Source organism: Cavia porcellus, unplaced genomic scaffold (genome assembly GCF_034190915.1).
Source record: "Cavia porcellus strain 051 isolate PalLab524CR breed Dunkin Hartley unplaced genomic scaffold, mCavPor4.1 scaffold_9, whole genome shotgun sequence".
In the NCBI taxonomy this organism is placed as follows: domain Eukaryota; kingdom Metazoa; phylum Chordata; class Mammalia; order Rodentia; family Caviidae; genus Cavia; species Cavia porcellus.
Window position 1 is genome coordinate 11,736,952 of NW_026947492.1, and position 15,719 is coordinate 11,752,670.

Consider the following 15,719-nt stretch of genomic DNA (forward strand, 5'->3'; position numbering starts at 1 on the left):
CTGCACATCACTACCCTTGGACCAAGGGTGGGAGCTAAATTTATTCCCTGCCCCATACCCAGAAATTATACATAGTACTGACTGCTTTCAAGTCTGTTTCAATTAAACAGCATGGAATGGCCCCACCAAGGCCTCTAATCCCTTGGAAATGGCATAAAAGAGAGGGGAGGCCTCTGCTCCCTACACCAGGTTACCTTGTGCCCACAGAGCATCTGAGGGTAAACACAGGCACAATCCTTTCTGGGCCTTTCTATCATGATCTCATATAATCTTCAATAAAACCCTCAAGCTGCCGCTGCTGCTGCCACGGCCCCGTATCCTCGGTCGGTTGGACGGTCGGTTTCTACACCAGGAGAAACTGAGGATCAGAGGGTTGGCATAGAGACTAAGGGGGTAGGACCAGCAAATCCATCCCTGCCCCTCAAGTCTTTCCCACGAGGAATTCGGATGCACCACTTGCCTTCCGATAGCGTCCACTGTCGCCCTTAATGACCATCTCTGAGGACCTTGAGAGACGGGAGGTTTCCACCAGAGGCAGGTGTAGGCGGTCACTGCTCCTGCCTTGTCCCAAGGCTCCATGGTACCTCAGCCCCTGCTTGTTCCCCCACCCGGCCTCACCGGTGCCCCTGTGCCATGTTGGGCTCTACGCCCATTTATCATAGGCCTCAGCTCTCATCTGCCTCTGGGCTTTTGTACAGTTGTCCCGTCTACTAGCGGCACCCTCCCCTGCACCCATCCCTCCCTTTTTGTGCCTAAAGATGACTCCACCCTCCGTGTGGCTGCTTCCACCCCTGCCAGTGGCCCCCCAGGCACTCCGCACTGTCTAGTGGGGGAATGACCTGCCTCCTTCCCTTCCCCGTCACCCAGTCACATCCCGCCCGCCCGCCTTGTCTCTGCCATGCCAGGCTATGGAGCCCTCCTTTCCTTCTACATTATTCCACGGAGTTACATCTCCCAGGTTAATTTACCGTCTCTGCTTCTCCTCCTCCTACCCTGACTCATAAAACACTACCGAACATCCACTACGTGCCCGCACCATGATCGTGCGTTCCTGGCGGAGCTGACAGTAGTGACGGCTGGAAAAGGTGAAGGAATCAGAAACGCAGACACAGTTTCTCTTTCTTAGGAAGCTCAGTCTAACAAGGGCCCCAGACATGAAAACAAACAAGTGTGGCGTGATAAGTGCTGAGCTTTGTTTGTTTGCCTATTAAAAGTACAACCGAAAGGCATAGGAGTTGGAAGGAGGGGTGCTTTCCACCTGCCATCGGGGAGACTCTTAGCCAAGTTTTGCAGAATGAGCACCAGCCCGGCAGAGGGGAGGGGGAGGGGGAGGGGGGGAAGGGAAAGGAGGGGGAGGGGAAAGGGAGGGGGAGGGTGCTTTGGAAAGGATGGGTGCAGCGAGAGCACTGGAAATTTTAGGCAAATGGGCAATGGGGATCAATGACAGGATGCAGCAGCGGTTTAGAAGAGCTTTACGTTAACGAAGGTCTGAACTTTGCCTTGTGGGCAGCTTGGTCTGTAGCTCTCTAAGCAAGGCGCAGACATGGCTGAGAGGTGTCAGTTATAAAGGGCCACAAGCTGGATCATCACAAAGGGCCACAAACTGTATGGTTTTATGTGTGCGCCCTGTCCACAGCTGGCAAAGCACAGACACATAAGGAGGCGTCAGGGGTGGGTCAGGGGAAGGGGCGTGGCTGGTGCCCTGGGTTCGGGTTTCTTTCTGAGTGTCTGGATGCTGAGGCGGTGGTGGCCCTGTGGCTCTGATATGCTGGGAGCCACTGAATGCTACACTTGAGGAGGGTGAGCTTGATGGAATGTGAATTATACCTTATTAAAAGAGAAAGAAGTGCACGAAGAAAGGGTGTTGAGGAGATTGTGCACAAGCCACGAGGAGACCTGCTGCACCCCTCAAATGTGGGGTCCCCAGCTCAGCACAGCTGCAGTAAGCAATGACTCTGTTGGGCCTGAGCTGTCCCTGTCCCTCCCCTGCCCAGGACTGACTCCATGGTGGGTGGGGGTGGGGTGACCCAGGCAGAGACCTCAAGGCTGCTGCCCCAGCCCTGCTGTAGCAAATACACACAGTGCACGTGACTGCTGAGACCAGGGCGACAGACAGGTCACCTGACAAGGTGCGCCACTTATTTTTGAAGACAGGCAGGTCCCCTGATAATACAGCAAGCACGAAGAGACTTTGCCATAGACAGAGAAATTAGGGCAGAAAATAACACCATATAAACAGAACCGGCTGCTGGAGAGGAGAGAGGAAAACGTTCCCTTCCATCCCAGGGTGCCTGGGCTGTCTGAGCCTTCGGGAGTCCCAGGGCACCCGCCACAGACTGCCACATCATCTGTGCTGGGCCAGGACTCCTCTGTCTGCCCCGTGCACCTGCCCTCTGTGCTCCTGGCCCTATCTAAAGAATGTTCCTCCCCGGGGGCCTCAGGTAGTACTCATTTCCCAGGGGAGGCTACACCCTGCTCCTAGTCCCTGTCATTGGTGGGAAATGGGCACCGGGATTTGGGCTAAGGAAGGAAAAATGAACTGACCATCATATATGAGCCTTCGGATGCCTGCAAAGGAGGGGCAGCGTGGGGCCCTGAGAGACCCTGGGTGAGCTGAGGTCACTGCCAGAGGCCTGGGTGGCTGGGTTCAACAGCACAGGCAAAGTGCAAGCTCTCATGTGGTCGCCATGCTGTCCTTCCCGGTGAAGGGACGGGATGGGCTGGCTCATCAGTCCACAGGGGCAAGGACTTCTGAACGGAGGCAGCGAGGAGAGAGCCCCGTGTGTAGGAAGCTAAAGAGAGCCTGGGAAAGAGCCGGGTTTGGGGTGGGACGGCAGAGTGACGCTGGGGAACTCCAACTCGCAGGCAGGGAGCAGGTTTATTTTGCTCTGGGTTGGTGGGCGAAGGCAGGGCAGAGAGGAAAGGGCGAGAAGGATGGGTTGGAGGGGGAGGACCTAGCTGTTTTTACCCAGCATCCCCCAGGCCACTTCTCTTACCACCAACCTCAGTCTCAAGCCACTTGGTTGTCATGGAAACAGGACGGAATAGAACAGATGGTTTCCACTAGCCAAATTCCAATTAAACAGGGCAGAGATGGATCGGGAAGGGGTGTGATGTGACTAGGCCAGGGAGGGCTCTGCCCACCACCCCGGCCTGCGGGCCTGAGGATCCTGGGCTACCCCGGGATGGACGGGAAACGGGAACAGGAGGCTCCAATGGTTACCCCAACCCTCTCCCTTCGGTTCTCAGAGGCGGAGGACGCGAGGGTTGAGGGAACATCTGCTAGGGGAACAGCCCTGGAGGCTGCACACCTTTAAATTTATAGAAACACCACAACGGAGACACTCCGTGAACGCACCTAGGCCCAGGCACGTGTGTGCAGCTACACACGGCCGTGTGTCCGCGTGTCTGCGAGCACAGAGGCACCGGGGAGCAGGGCAGGAAGGTTAAGCAAAGTCATCACAAGAGCCGCACTTTTAACACAGTACAAAGAAACTGCTTTGAAAAACAAAACAAGCAGTTTATTCCCATTTATTTAATTAACGTGTAGGAAGACTCTGTCAAGTGCCAACAGCTAGGAATATGAACAGAAGCCTATGATGGATACAGTCGCTGGCCTCAAGGGTACAGAGAACAGGACACATGAATTAATGACACGATCACTGCCCCTGCAGGACTGTTCACAGAGTGCCACATTGAGGGAAGCTACAAACTACAGGGGTGGGGGAGTGGGTGGGTAGGAAAAAAGGGCACACACCAAGGTGGTAAGATCTCACTGTGTTTTGAAGGATGAGTAGGAGTTTGCCAGGCTGCGAGGTAGGACCCTCCAAGAAGAGGGGAAGAGGCATGGAGGGGGGAGGGATGAAAGGTCATAGCTGACACAGAACATAAGTCCAGTGGAGTGGAAAAGATGCTGTGACAGACCCTGGTATGGGATTTCTGATTGAACCACTAACATCCGAGACATAGAAATGTGACGTCACTTGGCACCTGTCTGCGAAGCCACACACACACACACACACACACACACACACACACACACACACACAGACGCACATCTACAGAGCCTCCCAGTGCTTAGCGAATGCTGAACAAATGGGGAAGATGATTTGTTTGCTAAGAACACACTGAGATGGGGATAGAGGTGTCAGGAAAAACAGAAGCATTGCAAGCTTTCCTGTCTTGGCTGCGGGTTAACCAGAGTGCCAAGAACGATGCGGGAGGGGCTCAGGAGCAGGAAACCTCGGAGCCTCCTGCGCTTGAGAAGTCCGTTAGATGCCACCGCGTTCCTAGACATTTATGGGACGCCAAGTGTATACAAGGCACCGAGGTGGGGCCAGCAGAGACTGAGGCCATCCTCCAAGTAGCTTGGGGCTGAGGGGAGGGGAAAGGAGAAAGTACCAAGTACTAAGTACCACAGTGCCGGGAGGGCAGGTAGCTTGGTCAGCAGCGGCAGCCGGGGCCCAGGGAAAGGAGAGCAGAGGAGGTGGAATGATGGTCTTGGCTGGAACCTGAGTGTGTCCACGCACGGCGGGGTGGGGAAGAGACTTTGGAAGGGCTGGCCTGCCTGCCATGAAAGCCCAGGCTCCCAGTTCCTGACTGGCTGTGCCCCCCGGGGACTTCAGCCGCGCAGGAAGATGTTTCATTGTGGCACTGCGCCAGGTGTGAGGCAGAGGCTGCCTCGGGCCAGGGATGCTGCTCAGCATCCCACAGGGTCAGGAGCCCTGGCCCAGGGCCACAGCCTGTCTGTAAGTCTGCAGCACTCGGGAGCCCCTGAGGACCAGGGGCCACCCTGCTCTGAGGCCAGGGTCACTACTGTACTCCCAGCTCAGCACATGCAGAGGATTAGGGCAGACAAGAGGCCCGCCCCGTTCCCTCTCCTACCAAAACCACCTAGAAAACAGCTCTAACACTTATCAGATAGGGTTACACCAGGGGAACAGGGACCCCTCCATCCAGAAACACACCCACAGTGAGGTACAGGTAGTATAAAGCCAAGGTCACACGTCTCCTCCTGTTCTCACTCTAACCCACCATGGCCACCCCCCCTCCCCAAGTATACCAGCTGAATAAAGCCTCTTACCTAATTTCAAGTTGCTTAAAACACTGTTTTCCCTTTAACATATGATACCTGGCATGTAATGAATGCTCAAATATCTGTTGATTGACTAACTGACTTCACCTAAAGGATTAGGGAAATGTTACCCATAGGGTCACCCAAGTCGCCATGTGGCCAGTAGAAAGGATCCACAGTCAAGAGTCAGTGGGGGCAGGGTGCTCTGCTGAGGACCCTGGCCCTCCCTGGGTGGCTGCAGGGCCTGGCCTTCCAACAGAAAATATCTAAGGGTGTCCAAACAGCGTGTGGGGGAGGGATGTGAAAGCAGGTCACTAATCTCCTGGAGATTAAACACCACCAGCTCTGGAGACCAGAAACCAGCTAGGGATGGGGGTGGGGAGCAGCTGTGGGAGGTCAGAGGGTGACTTTTGCCTGGGAGATGGTGGCTGGAGGCAGAGGTGGGGACTTTTTTCTTGAGGCCTGGGTACAGCCTAGAAAGATCTCCAGGGCTGGGGGATAAAGAGAGGAAGCCAAAATTGGAGGAAAAACCATGAGTGGTTTATTAATCTAAGTCACTAATTATTAACCAGCTGGACTCCTGGACCTGCAGGCCCAATTTCTGGCATCCCCCTCGCTAGACCAGAACACACTTATCCTCCCTGCCTTCCTGCCATGTCCCCGCCTGTCACCTCCTTCAGTTCTCCTCTGGTCTTGCTCTCTGGCTCGATGGTGGCTACAGCAGTGTATAATGGTGACTGAAGGTACCGCCTGGGCAGGTCCTGAGCTTGGCCCAGGAGGCAGCCGTGTCCTTGGGACCCCTTTGCTCTTCACATCCAGCTCCCTGTGGGCTGCCTTTCCCTCATTCACCCTTGAACAGCTTCCGGGCTCCCTGTTGGGGGCGGGCTGACGCCAGGAGGAAGGGGAAGGAGGAAGTGGGGGACAGACCCTGAGCATGGGGGGCAGGCCCTGAGTGAGCCCTCCTGGCCATTCAAGGAGGCTCCGTTAGCTTAGGGATGAAGAGAGGTTCAGTTTCTCTGGGGCTGGACGCAGTCTTCCACTGGTGGTGGCTAGTGGCTACGCCAGTCTCAGCAAGGAAGTGAGGGGATCTGGAGGTCGCCAGTGCCTGCACGGTCCTCATAAAGCACCCATGGAGTGGGGCCTTGGTGCTTCCCACCTCAGAATTGGCCTGTTTGCTAACAGTGAAAAGGAGAGTGCCCCACCTGCCCCGTGCCTTGGCTCGGCCTCCCAGGCCCTGACCTGCTAGTGGGTGTCATGAGACACTGTCCGACGACAGCCTGACCTGTGGCAGACCTGTAGGGTACTTCCTTCCAAAGCAACCACCACACTCCCAAGCAAGCCTGCATCTACTCCCGGGGTGGGGGACGGGACAGGCAGTTGGGGAGCCCCAGATGCCACCAGGGTGACTGATACAAGCAGAGTTGTGTCTCCCAGCTCGGGCTGTGCACCCCTCCCCCTCTGCCCCGTGGCATTCTGGGTCTCTGCACTGTGCTCTCTCCATTACCAACTTAATTCCTTAATTCCCACTGAAAATAAGCAGATCTCTCACCAAAATTTATCATTAATCCCAAAGAAAGCAGGGATGGGAAGGGATGGGGTGGAAGATGGTGGAAGCCTGCGGACAACCCTCCCACCCTTCCTTCTGTGATCAAAGCAGGCGGGGCTCAGGGCAGGAAACCCGGACTACATCCCCTCTGCTCAGTCCATGAAGCGCTGGGCTCAGGATCGGGCATCCCCACTCTTACAGGAATCTCGACAGTTTAGTTCTGAGGACAGCCCCGAGACGGCAAGGTACGTGGCAGTGGGTCATCTGAGCCCAGAGGCAGGGGGCTTCAGAGCCCACGCAGGCTGAGTGTGTGAAGGACACTGTACATAGGATCAGATATGCTCCATGCAGTTCTGAGGGACGGAGACAGGACTGGTGGCCTGGAGCCTTGGAGACCCAGAGCTCAGCGTGGCGCCAGGGGAACCAGAGCAGTCAAACTGTGTGAGGGTGCTCACGCTGGGGACTGAGTTCCCTGCTACTGGAGGTACTCACGCTGAAGCCAAAGGGTCAGTCAAACGGCAGAGATGTTTGTAAGGGTTTTAGGGCTGGAATGGGGTGTTTTTGTTCCTGATTTCCCTTCCAATGTGGAGACTGGGATTCTGAGTTGCCCTCTCCACCTTTCTCTGCAGGGCAGTGAGGTATCTTCATGGGACCTCTGCTGGGAAACACTTTCCACACCTGGTATAGGAGGGGGACAAGAGGGCTGACCTTGCAAACTGAAGGAGGGCACAGTGCCGGGCCAGCCCCAGCTGCTCCCACCTGGTCACCCAGACAGCTAAGGGAGGGCAAGGGCCTCATGCTGGAATGACCACCAGGCCTCAGTTCTTTATGTTACAGAGCCAAACTTCTGCACAGTGGGCATGCCTGCCTGAAGAAACGCATCCTCCGGTCACTGGCTGTGCGGGAGGTCAGAGATCAGAGGTCAGATGCTACCCAGTGCTGGCCAGGACGTTATGTTTGCTGCTGGGTCCTCAGATCCCACACCCATGGCTGGTACTCAAGGACACGCGCTGTTGAGTAGACAGAGGAATGAAACTGCCCACACTTCCATGATGCCCAGGGTAGGGGGATACCACAAAATCTGGCACGGGGTCCTTAGGGAAGTCAGAATCCTGCACTTCTTGTTTAATAAGAGAGCCCAGATAAGGGAGTCCTTCCCGGGTGATCTCCTACCGGTAGGGGCGCCTATGGGGGCCATGTTGGCCACCCAAGGTCAAGGGAGCATTCCTACAGCATTCTGGTCACAGCCGCTAAGGGAGCTTCCCTCCTGGGGGTTAGACCTTCTTCTAAACGTAGTGGCCCTGGGTGAGTAGTGGCCGATGGCAGCCTCACAGTGCCAAGATGGGCTCTCCTTCAGCCTTGTGTCAACCACACAGCCTCTGTGAGCTATTTACCTTTCAGAAGCCTCCCAGGATCTCCGCTATCCTATAGGGAAAGAAATTTAGAGGACAAGAAACCCAAGACACCAATGTGCATGCTGACACGGTAAGTCACGAACTGCTGAGATCATGTGGCTCTGAAGTAATTGATGGGTTCAGTCAATTTGAGGGAGAAAAATAGTCAAGCCCGTTGTTTGTGATCCTATAGACAAAACTATTATCTAACTGACCTCTGCCCATTCTCTAACTGGCGGCTGGGGAGCAGTGTGGACCCTGACTCCAACGGTCATCATTTCTGATGGCTTCCTCTCCTTCTCCCCTTCCTTCTCCCCTACCCCTAAGACCCCAGGAGCAGGGGGGAGCCCCAGCCTCATGCAGATGGTGATCAGTGTAATGAGGAGCAGACACACACACACACACACACACACACACACACACAGCACGTGACCTCCTGTGTGTGCATATGCATACACGCAGCCCTCCTCACATAGAGGACATAAAAAATGCTTGTAAAGAAACACATAAACCACGCCGATTATTACTACACTGCAAATGTGCCCACAGTGCAGAGGGGGTGGGGCAGTGGAGCAGGAGAGGGGAATGGGGGCCCTTCCTGGGAATGGCGCTCGGGGTGGCAGAGGCCACTAAGACTTCTCAGGGAGGCAGTGGCACTCAGAGGAGGGCGCCAAGGACTTTGGGGCCTCCCTTTCTCCATCACGGCTGAGTCCCTTCAGCACTGACCCAGACCATTATCTGACTCCTGGGTGAGTTGGGAGGCATACTGTGGCCAGGTTAGAGAGGGGCACCGGGGAGCAGAGGCAGGGGCTGTCGCCTAAGTCCCTCCAAAGGCTCATCCATCAAGTGCTGAGATAATAGGAGTGCTCAGCCAGCCCAGGACACTGATGACTCTCTGGGAACCATAAACACAGGGAATAAATCTGGGAAGGGAAAGGGTAGGAGGGTGTCTCGGTAGCTGGGCTGGCCGACCTGCCTGGGAAGAGAGAGGAGATCCATCCATCATTCTGAGAGATGGAGCAATCTAGGCCAGCGAGATGGAGCCGGTTTGGGGGCGGGGGAGGTGGGCAATCATAATAAAATCACCCAGCAGTGTGGCGGCTCCGCTCCGATCTTATTTACACTCTGGGAGATGCCTGGTTCTGCTTCTGCTCCAATTTAAATGTGGAAGCTACTGAATAACGTGGAAGCTGCTTCTGCTATGGACTCAGACCCCAACAAGGAGGTCCAGCGTCAGAGAGCAGAAAAGGGGTAGAAATAGAGACTTGGCCCAAGAGTGCAGCCATCACCTGCAGGTGCTGCTCAAGGGGACCGTTAGTGCTCCCTGTGAACCCCTGGGGTTGGTTGGTGGGGGACTAAGGCAGGTCCTAAGCTTACCTTCCTCCTAAGGCTGCCAAGCTTTTCCTGGGTACGGGGCAGACTCCAGCCCAGGAGCCAACTGCCCGGCTCCGGCTGGTGTCTGGCCACAGAGGCCGTGTGGTAATTCAAGCTAACGGAGCATGGATAATCTGCAGCAGCACAGGGTCTAGGAGGAATTTCTCTTTGGCGTCGAAACGGATCAGATGACTGTTCTGCTGTTACCTTCCTAATTAAGCAAGGGAGCCTGTGAGCCTGAGCCAACTCGGTGACCAGCAGGACCGGGGTCTGGGAGGGGCCTGGCTATGGGGCACCCCCAGAGGACAATCCGCACATGTGCAGACTGGAGTTGTCCCTTGGTTCTGAGCCGAGACACCAGGAAGCGGTTTTGAGTTTTCTACTTCTGTGATAGTTCTCTCCTCCTGCTGTGGCCCCAGGATCAGTGTCTCTCTCCCAGCACCCTGTTCTCAGGCTGCCTGGGGCAGAGGAAGCAGCCTCCTTTTTGTCCCAGGAGATGAAAGCAGGAGTGCAGGTGAACACCCTAAATCCTCCCTGCCCGCCCCTAGTTTAGGCTGGGCTGGCACAGGGGCAGCTTGCAGAGCTCTGGACCCGCCCAGGACCCGGGGCCAGCCGGGAACACCAGCTGGGGTGATTTTTGCAGAGAAGCCACTACACCTGCCCCTGGTCTCGCTGTGCAGGACGGTGGGAGGCTCTGTGGTGGGCTCAGTGTCCCTTCATCGGGGCTGAAAGAGTGTTGACACCAGGTCAGATCCCAGCAGCACCGCCAGGCAGAATGGTGATGGACAGGATGGAACGTGAGCGTAACAAGAGGACCTCTGATATTTCTAAGGCATCCAAAGAACACACCAGGGCAACTATGGAGCCTCCCCGCAAACAGCACCAACCGTAGACAAGCACAGCCCCGGGTACCCCCGTCCAGGCAAAGGGGCACTAGTGTAAGGGATAAGGGCCTCTGCGGAGGTGGCGGACACTGTGGAGTGTTAGTCCTGGCTTGGTAAGTGTCTCCTCCATCACTCACCTGTCCCCCAGAAAAGAGGCATCTTAGCCACACGTCTGAGGGTCAGCACACTCAGGCTGACTTTCTGGACCTGTTTCCTGCTGTGCCATTTGCCAGCTGTTTGGTCACGGGCGAGCTTGTTTTGTAAAAATGAGGGGAACAGAAATAACTCCACATGGGTGGAAGGGAAGACTAAGTCAGTCACTACAGCACATATAAGACGCCTCCAACAGCGCCTGGCACCTGGGAACTCTGAGGAATCTGCTGGTCTTCTTACCACCACCCACAGTCCACAGGAGCAACCGTCCATCCAGACAGCACGCACCACTGGCCCACTACATTCCCTGGGGAAATCAAGCCCCGTCAGCAACGAAGCTCTCTATTTTGTGGAGATGATAAATCCCAGTAGCTATCTGAGTAATGAGTGTCACAGGGTGGCATGGATAAGATGCTGCGGGCTTTGAGATAAGAGGAGTTATCTCAGCTGTGGGGTGGTGGGCTTATAAAGGCTTCATGGTAAAAGTGGTCCTTAACTTCAGCATTTAGACTTAGTACTTATGGAAAATAAGAGACCATGTGGATGAAACAGCATGAGCAAAGGTCCTGGGGTAAGAGAGCACTGGGCATGAACATGGAGAGTGTGGGGAAGACAGTGGGAGATGAACTGGGGAAGAAGGGGCAGCTATCCCATGCTCTTGGGCATGAGAGTCTACTCAGGTGTGTTCATCCAAATGGCAGTGTGAGCACACTGGATCCAGGAGTCAGGGTAAGGCATAAACCAGGGGCTTGGCAACACTGGCACCAATAAGCATGTCAGTGGGTACTTTGTCTCTGTGGTGGCACTCACATGAAATGGCACAGGGCTGGCTTGGCTCTGAGGCACCTTCTCTACCACTCTTGTCCTGGCACCTGACAGCATTTGCCTATAAGATACAAGGCCTGAGGAGGGGACCACATGGGGTGTGGCTCAGGGCACAGTGAACAGAGCTCCCAGCAGCCACCTCGACAACCCTAGGTGGGGCTGGAGCCTCAGAAAAGCTGCAGGCAGGGCCTCACAGGGCTGTTCTGTGGCCAGCACAGACCTCCAGCCTCCTTTCTCAGTGCAGAGCTCACTCGTGCTGCCCAAACACATCAGCGCTCCATCGCCACTGACTCACCTGGTGGGAACGCCAGCTTAGCTGCCAGGGTGTGGGCCGACCCATGTGACCCCCAGCCAGGGCATACATGGGAGCCCAGGTACGCCAGAAGCAGTTATCTGGGCCTGGCCTACATTTCCTCTGGCCCAGAGGAACCAAGAAGGGGCAGGCTCTCCTTCGTTCTGATTTTGTTTTCCATGGTGCCTGCCACTGAGCCATGGTAGATTTCTGATACAGCAAGACTCAAGGAAGAAACAACACAAAGAAGGGAGGCACAGGCAGAGCGGTGGCTGGCTGCCCACAGGCACTAGAATTCCTAAGACAGAAAGGATCCCATCTCTGGCGGGAAGAGCCCCAACATGGCACCCAAGGCTCCACCGGGGAGCTCAGCCTCAGGGAACAGGAAGTCCCTACCAAGGAGGCAGGTGGCCCTTGAAAGGAGCTGGCTCTCTAAGTCTGGGATGGGACTCCATTCATAGGCCGGGACAAGGTCCCTTCCTCCTGCTGAATGGAAAGACAGCTCAAGTCTCGGCCATCGCTGCTGTGAGGACTCCAGCCTTGGCCTCTGGTGTGATGTTCCCTGTTCCACGAAACGACGATGTTCTAAGCTTTGCTGCCAGCTCCTTCTAGAGAAGGCACACTTGGAATGCCCCAGAGGGATGCATGTCCTCTTCCCCTTCAAGCAAGGGGCAGAACAGAGACTCTAAATGGGCAGGAGGGACCCCATGTTTCTGGCTTTGGGGGACATGCACCCAGCACTTTGGAAGGAGGAACTCTATTGAAGCCCACGGACTGAAATCAGATTCTCAGTGGTACTCTTGTATCCACAGCCAATGGCCTGTTTTGATGCTGAGGTCACTCCTGCAGCTTTGTCCCAACAGAGCCACCAGCAGGCGGAACTAATGTCCTCTAATGAGATTCGGGCCAGAGTGGTCAGGCGGGTTTTATTGTCCGTGGCTTGGTAATGAGACTCCTCATGAACTGGGAATGAAATTGGGGTCTGCACAGAGCAGAGTGGGTAAGGGTGGCCCAGGAGACAGAATGAACTCTTGGCCAGGTCCTGGCCCTCTGCTGCTCTCAGCTGCGCCCTCTAGCCCCTGAGGCTCTCTGAGCACCTGCTCTCTGCCCTCAGCCAGGCCCACACCCTGGCCTGTGCCTGCGGCTCCGTGCTCACACCTCAGGCCCTGCCCAGGTCTCAGCCCACTTCTCTGGACAGATGCTCGGTGTCTGGTAGGACGCCCCTCAGTTGCTCTGTCATCCCCTCCTGGGGATGACAGAGCTCCCGCTGGGCTCCTGACCACATCCTCAGCCTATTCCTTGCTTCCGTAAGGAGCTGCCCCACCTGGCACGCTGTGGCAGTGGCTGGCAGAGTGACCAGCCACACAACAGACATACTCTGTAGGGCCCTGGCTCGCCTCTTCTGTGCGTCCATCCATCCCTTTCATATCCTCATCCTGATCTGCTGAACTTGCAGGCAGAAGTCCTGGTGCCCAAAGGGGCCACGCTGGCATGAGCCAGGCAGCAAGTTACCAAATCCAAACCCCACTTTCCTGGGCTGCAAAACCGAAGTGACGCTGATGCCAGTGCTATTCATTGAGGTCATGGAGACCACTGACCTCCTGAAACTCCATGCTGCAAAGAGGGCCACCAACTGTGCCTTTACTACAAGGTTGCAGGAGGAATCAAGAGGACAAAAAGAGCAGGCCACTCTCATTCCCAAGGCACCGCTCCCATTCCCAGGGCACCGAGCTGGTGCCATCTCACTCCTAGAGGAGGGTCCTGGGGTCCACCCTCCACGAAAAGTGTGAAAGTTTGAAAGGCAGGGGCTGAGTCCCAGGCCTCCCTGCTGGCCCCAGGCTGCTGTCACTGCGAGCACTCCAGATGGGCAATGGGGACCCAGCTGGGCCCCAGCCAGGGAGCAAGGTGGGTGCTGGGAGAGCGCTGGGCGACATGTGGCAGGACAAAGCCTGCAAAGGCCTGCTGCCTGTGTTGTACTTGACCACCACAGGGCTTGGCGGGAAGGTGCCCACAGCCAGCCAGGCCACCTGAGCTCTCCTGGCTGCGGGTCCTGCTGCTCCCCAATTGCTGCGCCTGGGTCATTATTTTCAAGAGGGGTTGGGATCTACTTCCTGGGTGGCACTGGTTGGAAACTAGGCAAGTGGGCCCAGCAGCGAGTGGGTATCTAAGTGGCTTTTTCTTAAGGAACCATAATGGTGGCACTGCCCAATGAGCAAAACTCAGAGAGGGCAGGGCCACTCAGAGCAAAGACACAGGGACAGGAGAAGCTACTCCTCTTTATTGCATGTTCATCAAATGCCTGGCCACGTGCTGACAGTTTCATTCATTATTCTCATTCTCATCTTTACATAGCTCCTTGGAAATCTGTATTATCTGAACCCATTTACAGATGAAAACACTGAGGCCCCACAAGTGCCCTCGCCAAGGTAACTCAGTTGGTCATCCAGAGAGTTGGGATTCCAACCCAGGTCAACTCATCCCACTCTGAAGTCTCACTGTGCTGGGCCACCAAGATGGGGTCATCACCAGGCTGTAAGGAGACAGCAGAGCCATCTGCTGCCATCCCCTCCTTGAGGAATCATGAAAAGCACAGCTCCATGGGTCCCAAGAATATAAACCAATAGTCTGCCCCAAACCCTCCCCAGGATAAACCTGGGATTATCCACTGCCTCGAACCGCCTACAATCTGCTGTTGGAAAGTCTTTGAGGCCTCCCTGCATGCCTCCTGTTACAGAGTTCACCTCGCCTCATAGAATGGGTCAAGGTTCTGACAAATGTCTGATGTCCTTTCTCACATCTCTTCCTTTCCTCCACTTCCCAGGTTCAAACAACACCAGAGAATCCAGAGCTGCAGGGGTTAACTGGCCCAAGGGGGGGTTATCTCCAGCTCAGGGCATTCCCTCTGCAAGGTGATCCCTGCTCGGATCTTAAGTTACCTGCAGCCCCAGCCAGCACACCTGCTGCTGGCTCTGTAGACCTGGTCTCTGTGGAGTAGGGTGCGCGTCAAGGGGGTACACTTCCCAGCTGGCCTAATGCATGGGGGACTGGGCTTCCTGGGCGTTGCTTTTTCTGCTCTATGCCCATTTCTCCTGCTTCTTTTCTAACAAGTGGGCTCCTGCTTTCTGCCGCTCAAACCAGGATGCTTCCAGGCATGCGGACATTGCCCTGGGTCCCTTGCACATTTTTTAATGGAAAGCTAAAGCCCACAACCATAACCTTTTTTAAAAGTTCAAGGTATGTTTAACCCCCACCCTCCACAATTCTTTTCCCAGGCACAAATACAGGAAGCAAAGATACTAAATTAGGATCTGAAAACCTGCCTCCCAGCCATTCAGGGATGGTGAGAACCTGCCGGGCAGGCGGGGTGAGGGTGGGGGCAGTTAGCACCAGATCCTCTCTGGGTAATGGCAAGGTCTCTTACATCCTGGAAGGATGTAGAGGTTTCTAAAGTCAAGGATAGAGAACAGAGAGGGAGCAGCGTCCAGGGTTCTTACCCTGCAAAGGCAGACCTGGCAGCTGGTCCTGGCAAGAGCTAGCTGAGGGCAAATCCTGGGTCTCTTCCCAGCCACCTGCACGGACACTCGGACATCAATACGGGCACTGTCAAGGCCCCCAATCATTCACAAAATCCATCAGTATGTTATGAGAAATCAGCAATGTGTGAATAGCCATTTGATATTATATATTTATGCACCAATGCCACGGTGACCCACAGTTGAAAGTACACACTTCCTAATCTCAATCCCCATGGATTTGGACTTGCAATAGTGGACTGTAGATGACTGACACAAACACACAAAGCCCTGTACACATGTGTGCACACACTCAGACTAGACCAAAAGTGAGACCGTCCGAAATGTTGTAGGTTAAGTTCCACAACTGGCAAATGGCAGCCTGGCATGCTGGCAAATTTTCAAAATTAAAAAAAAAAAATCATCCAAACAGATGAATATGTAGTTACCTCTCTATCTGCTCTTCCCCCTAGTAGGAAGTATTTCATTTACCAGGTTAACCAGGAAAGATATAATCAAAAAAATTGAAGATACATTCACACCTCCCTTGGGTGTTTTCTATTTGTGCTCAACAATGAACATTAGTCATGCTGAACAATAGCAGCATCACAGATACAGCAACGGAGCTGCCCCTCTGCCCCTCCAGCCTGGCTCACTGGCTCAGC

General features: G+C 55.0%; 1 protein-coding gene across 3 annotated transcripts in view; it reads right to left on the reverse strand.

Moving 5' to 3' along the window:
* Nectin1 (nectin cell adhesion molecule 1) overlaps positions 1-15,719 on the reverse strand; it is a 108,373-nt gene that overhangs the window by 88,569 nt on the left and 4,085 nt on the right. The window contains exon 1 of one of the 3 annotated variants that reach the window (XM_063255930.1): positions 9,392-9,484. The exons of the other annotated variants lie outside the window; for them this stretch is intronic. The gene's annotated coding sequence lies outside the window, so the exon portion shown is untranslated. Of the gene's footprint in view, positions 1-9,391; positions 9,485-15,719 lie in introns of those variants that run through there. 3 annotated transcript variants of the gene reach the window in all.